Source organism: Nerophis lumbriciformis, linkage group LG02, assembly GCF_033978685.3.
Source record: "Nerophis lumbriciformis linkage group LG02, RoL_Nlum_v2.1, whole genome shotgun sequence".
NCBI classification, from domain to species: domain Eukaryota; kingdom Metazoa; phylum Chordata; class Actinopteri; order Syngnathiformes; family Syngnathidae; genus Nerophis; species Nerophis lumbriciformis.
Window position 1 is genome coordinate 2,977,034 of NC_084549.2, and position 6,665 is coordinate 2,983,698.

Below are 6,665 nucleotides of genomic sequence, written 5' to 3' on the forward strand. Positions count from 1 at the left end.
GATAGCGTGGACACTTCCGAGATGTACAGTGAGGGCAAAAAAGTATTGAGTCAGCCACCGATTGTGCAAGTTCTCCCACTTAAAATGATGACAGAGGTCTGCAATTTTCATCATAGGTACACTTCAACTGTGAGAGACAGAATGTGAAAAAAATTCACATTGTAGGAATTTTAAAGAATTTATTTGTAAATTATGGTGGAAAATAAGTACCGTATTTTCCGCACTATTAGCCGCACCTAAAAACCACAAATTTACTCAAAAGCTGACAGTGCGGCTTTTAACCCGGTGCGCTTTATATATGGATTAATATTACGATTCATTTTCATAAAGTTTCGATCTCGCAACTTCGGTAAACAGCCGCCATCTTTTTTCCCGGTAGAACAGGAAGCGCTTCTTCTTCTACGCAAGCAACCGCCAAGGTAAGCACCCGCCCCCATAGAACAGGAAGCGCTTCTTCTTCTACTGTAAGCAACCACCCGCCCGCGTAGAAGAAGAAAAAGCGCGCGGATATCACCGTACGTTTCATTTCCTTTGTGTGTTTACATCTGTAAAGACCACAAAATGGCTCCTACTAAGCGACCGGGATCCGGTTCATGAAAAGACGCAATCTCTCCATCCGCACACGGATTACCGGTACTATTTCACAGCAACTGATATTCCTGTGAACCGCAATGTGGATACAACGGGAGCACGTACGGTGAATATTCGCACCACAGGGAATGAGAAGTCATCCTTCACTGTGGTTCTAGCTTGCCATGCTAATGGCCAGAAACTTCCACCCATGGTGATATTCAAAAGGAAGACCTTGCCAAAAGAGACCTTTCCAGCCGGCGTCATCATAAAAGCTAACTCGAAGGGATGGATGAAGAAAAGATGAGCTAGTGGTTAAGGTAAGTTTAAGTTTACGCGAAGAGCTCTGTCCATGTTGATATACGTATGTTTGTGATTGCACATTTGCGTACATTTTGGGAGTGAACAGAGTTGTTAGAACGCTGGTTTTTAATATATTATTAAAGTTTGACTGACCTATCTGACTGTTTTTTTGACATTCCTTTAGCGCAGTTAGATGCGGCTTACAACACCGGGCGGCTTATAGGTGGACAAAGTTTTGAAATATGCCGTTCATTGAAGGCGCGGCTTTTAACCCAGGGCGCCTTATGGTGCGGAAAATACGGTATTTGGTCACTTCAAACAAGGAAGATCTCTGGCTCTCACAGACCTGTAACTTCTTCTTTAAGAAGCTCTTCTGTCCTCTACTCGTTACCCGTATTAATTAATAAACCTGTTTGAACTGGTTATCTGTATAAAAGACACCTGTCCACAGCCTCAAACAGTCAGACTCCAAACTCCACTATGACCAAGACCAAAGAGCTGTCGAAGGACACCAGGAAAAGAATTGTAGACCTGCGCCAGACTGTGAAGAGTGAATCTACAATAGGCAAGCAGCTTGGTGTGAAAAAAATCAACTATGGGAGCAATTATCAGAAAATGGAAGACATACAAAACCACTGATAATCTCCCTCGATCTGGGGCTCCACGCAAGATCTCATCCCGTGGGGTCAAAATGATCATGAGAACGGTGAGCAAAAATCCCAGAACCACACGGGAGGACCTGGTGAATGACCTGCAGAGAGCTAGGACCAAAGTAACAAAGGTTACCATCAGTAACACACTACGCCGACAGGGAATCAAATCCTGCAGTGCCAGACGTGTCCCCCTGCTTAAGCCAGCCCGTCTGAAGTTTGCCAGAGACCACATGGATGATACAGCAGAGGATTGGGAGAATGTCATGTGGTCAGATAAAACCAAAATAGAACTTTTTGGTATAAACTCAACTCGTCGTGTTTGGAGGAAGAAGAATACTGAGTTGCATCCCAAGAACACCATACCTACTGTGAAGCATGGGGGTGGAAACATCATGCTTTGGGGCTGTTTTTCTGCTAAGGGGACAGGCCGACTGATCCGTGTTAAGGAAAGAATGAACGGGGCCATGTATCGTGAGATTTTGAGCCAAAACCTCCTTCCATCAGTGAGAGCTTTGAAGATGAAACGTGGCTGGGTCTTCCAGCATGACAATGATCCCAAACACACCGCCCGGGCAACGAAGGAGTGGCTCCGTAAGAAGCATTTGAAAGTCCTGGAGTTGCCTAACCAGTCTCCAGACCTCAACCCCATAGAAAATCTGTGGAGGGAGTTGAAAGTCCGTGTTGCTCGGCGACAGCCCCAAAACATCACTGCTCTCGAGAAGATCTGCATGGAGGAATGGGCCAAAATACCAGCTACTGTGTGTGCAAACCTTGTAAAGAACTATAGTAATCGTTTGACCTCTGTTATTGCCAACAAAGGTTATATTACAAAGTATTGAGTTGAATTTTTGTTATTGACCAAATACTTATTTTCCACCATAATTTACAAATAAATTCTTTAAAATTCCTACAATGTGAATTCCTGGATTTTTTTTCACATTCTGTCTCTCACAGCTGAAGTGTACCTATGATGAAAATTACAGACCTCTGCCATCATTTTAAGTGGGAGAACTTGCACAATTGGTGGCTGACTAAATACGTTTTTGCCCCACTGTAACTCCGCGAGATTTTTTTTTTTTTTTTTTTTAAAACAACCTTTTTGGTTACATTGTTTGAATTATGCAAAGAAGTATGAGAGCCACACTGAAAAATAAAATCATCAAATAATGTCAAAAGACACATTTATTAGTTTGAATTCTAAAGGGAATTCCTGATGTTGATTGGCCTAAAATGCCGAACGTATTGTTTGTAGTGATTAACACTAACAGTCATCAGACTGAGCGTTTTATGCTACGAATGATCATGTGTTACTGAAAAATGGAGGTTTTTGTACCTGAATATTACTTTTTTTAATTCACCTTTATCTTAACACTGTATATTAGGGGTGTAACGGTACGTGTATTCGTATCGAACCGTTTCGGTACGGGGGTTTCGGTTCGGTTCGGAGGTGTACCGAACGAGTTTCCACACGGACATATTAAGTAGCGTAACGTACGTTGTGTAAACAATGCACACCTAGACACAACACACGTTTGGGAACACTTTGGCTCCGTGATACAACAATGGAGAATGGAGGTTTGCAGACATTGTTCAGCAGCTGCTTCTGACAACATGTCAAACATGCTAACCCATTTGAAGCGTCACCACCGCATTCAAGCAGCCTCTCCTCGGCGAGTCAGGCAGGGCTAAAGCAATAACAAATGTTTTTATAGCAGCAGATTTAAGACCATATTGTATTAAAACTAGATGTTGACCCACTTCTATGGTGGAAGAACAATGAGCCCATATGTCCTCTTACTGCCAAGTTAGCCAAGCTAGGGGGGGGAAAGAAAAGTTAATCTGAGGCTGAGTTGACTTGAAACTGTTTAATGTTGCACTTTTTATATGTAGAAGACAAGTTTTGTTATTGTATTTAATCTGAGCAACAACTTGAGGCAGTTTAATGTTGATTAACGTGGACCCATATAAAACATATTGGGGTGTTACCATTTAGTGGTCAATTGTACGGAATATGTACTGTACTGTGCAATCTACTAATAAAAGTCTCAATCAATCAATCAATCAAAAAAAGCACTTTATATGTAGAAAGGTTTTGTTAAGAAACCATTCTGAGCCTTATCTTATTTACTTTTTAGAAAGGAGATTAAAGACAATGCATCCCAGCTACAACTGGGTTCTATTAACACAGATACAATTGTATCTACAACGGATACCGCCCTCCAAAATAGTTTCTCTCTCTTTGATGAAATAACATTAGAGGAATTGTTAAGATGTGTTAAGGGGACAAAACAAACAACATGTTTACTTGACCCATTTCCTGGGAAACTTATCAAGGAGCTTTTTGTATTATTAGGTCCATCAGTGCTAAATATTATAAACTTATCACTTTCCTCTGGCACTGTTCCACTAGCATTCAAAAAAGCGGTTATTCATCCTCTGCTCAAAAGACCTAACCTCGATCCTGACCTCATGGTAAACTACCGGCCGGTGTCCCACCTTCCCTTTATCTCGAAAATCCTCGGAAAAAATCGTCGCACAGCAGCTAAATGAACACTTAGTGTCTAACAATCTCTGTGAACCTTTTCAATCCGGTTTCAGGGCAAATCACTCTACGGAGACAGCCCTCGCAAAAATGACTAATGATCTACTGCTAACGATGGATTCTGATGCGTCATCTATGTTGCTGCTTCTTGATCTTAGCGCTGCTTTCGATACCGTCCATCATAATATTTTATTAGAGCGTATCAAAACACGTATTGGTATGTCAGACTTAGCTTTGTCGTGGTTTAACTCTTATCTTACTGACAGGATGCAGTACGTCTCCCATAACAATGTGACCTCGGACTATGTTAAGGTAACGTGCGGAGTCCCCCAGGGTTCGGTTCTTGGCACTGCACTCTTTAGTATTTACATGCTGCCGCTAGGCGACATCATACGCAAATACGGTGTGTCTGGACACTGGAGGCGTGTCTTAATGAAATTAAACAATGGATGTCCGTTAACTTCTTGCAACTCAACACTAAGAAAACGGAAATGCTGATTATCGGTCCTGCTAAACACCGACATTTATTTGATAATACCACCTTAACATTTGACAACCAAACAATTACACAAGGCGACTCAGTAAAGAATCTGGGTATTATCTTCCACCCAACTCTCTCCTTTGAGTCACACATTAAGAGTGTTACTAAAACGGCCTTCTTTCATCTCCGTAATATCGCTAAAATTCGTTCTATTTTATCCACTAGCGACGCTGAGATCATTATTCATGCGTTCGTTACGTCTCGTCTCGATTACTGTAACGTTTTATTTTGGGGTCTCCCTATGTCTAGCATTAAAAGATTACAGTTGGTACAAAATGCGGCTGCTAGACTTTTGACAAGAACAAGAAAGTTTGATCATATTACGCCTATACTGGCTCACCTGCACTGGCTTCCTGTGCACTTAAGATGTGACTTTAAGGTTTTACTACTTAGGTATAAAATACTACACGGTCTAGCTCCGTCCTATCTTGTCGATTGTATTGTACCATATGTCCCGGCAAGAAATCTGCGTAGTCATTCACATCGACGTCCCACTGGGGTGAGTTTTTCCTTGCCCTTATGTGGGCTCCGTACCGAGGATGTCGTTGTGGCTTGTGCAGCCCTTTGAGACACTTGTGATTTAGGGCTATATAAATAAACATTGATTGATTGATTTTTATTTGATATATGTTGACCACATGAACCCTGGCAATGGACCCTGTGTGTATATGTATGTTATGCCATTGTTTACAAATTTGGTAAATAAATAACCCAAAAATTTTCATTTTGTTGTTTTCTTACTGTATCGAAAATGAACCGAACCGTGACCTCTAAACCGAGGTACGTACCGAACCGAAATTTTTGTGTACCGTTACACCCTTACTATATAATGAAGTTTTTGTTGTAGCGTTGCAACGTTTTTCAACCAAAAAATTACCAAAAAAATATATTAAGAGTATTCACATTTTTCTGTTAGAATATTACGATCTGATTTATAGTGACTTTTTTCCCCCACATAAACTTAGAAGATAACACAAAAATGTGAAATTACTTTTAACCATACTTGCCAACCTTGAGACCTCCGATTTCGGGAGGTGGGGGGCGGGGGGCGTGGTCAGGGGTGGGGCGGGGCGTGGTTGGGGGCGTGGTTAAGAGCGGAGGAGTATATTGACAGCTAGAATTCACCAAGTCAAGTATTTCATACATATATATATATATATATATATATATATATATATTAGAGATGCGCGGTTTGCGGGCACAACCGCGGAGTCCGCGGATTATCCGCGGATCGGGCGGATGAAATTAAAAAAAATTAGATTTTATCCGCGGGTCGGGTCGGGCGGTTGAAATAAAAAAAAATTAGATTTTAAATAGATTCAGGCGGGTGGCAGTTAAACCAATTGGGAAATATATATACATAGTTAAATGTTGTTACCCACATACGAAAAACGAGCAGGCACCTGCAGCATATGCCACAACAGAAGAAAAAAAAAGAAAAGAGATGGACACTTTTACGGAGCGGAGAAGGGACGCCTCGCCGGGGTCCGGGACCGAGGCCCCTTCCCCCGAGAGGGCCCCACCGGGAGCCGTAGCTGAGGCGATCCGCGAGAAGGGCCCGACGCACGTCCAGGGTCACCACCGCGCCCACCGCACCGACACCCCGCCTCGTCCGCCTTCGCCGCGGCCGGCGTCACGCGCAGCAGGTAAGCAGCTTACAGGGGTCACTCCGCGCGCTCCGCCCGCGCAGCTTACCTGCCCGCCACCCCTGTTGCCGGGGGTGCGTAACAGGGGTCACTCCGCGCGCAGTGCGCTCACGAAAGGGGTGGGGCTCACCCTGGTTGATATAGACAGCAGCTAGGACGGTGGCCATGGAAGTTGGAACCCGCTAAGGAGTGTGTAACAACCCACCTGCCGAATCAACTAGCCCTGAAAATGGATGGCGCTGGAGCGTCGGGCCCATATACCCGGCCGTCGCCGGCAGCGAGACGCGCTTGGAGGTGCGCTCAGCGCGGCTCCCATATGATTGCGCACTGGTGTGCGTCTGGGTCGTGACAGCGTGGCACGCGAATGTCTGTGCTGCATTGGATCAGTCTCCTTTCTTTAACAGGCAAAA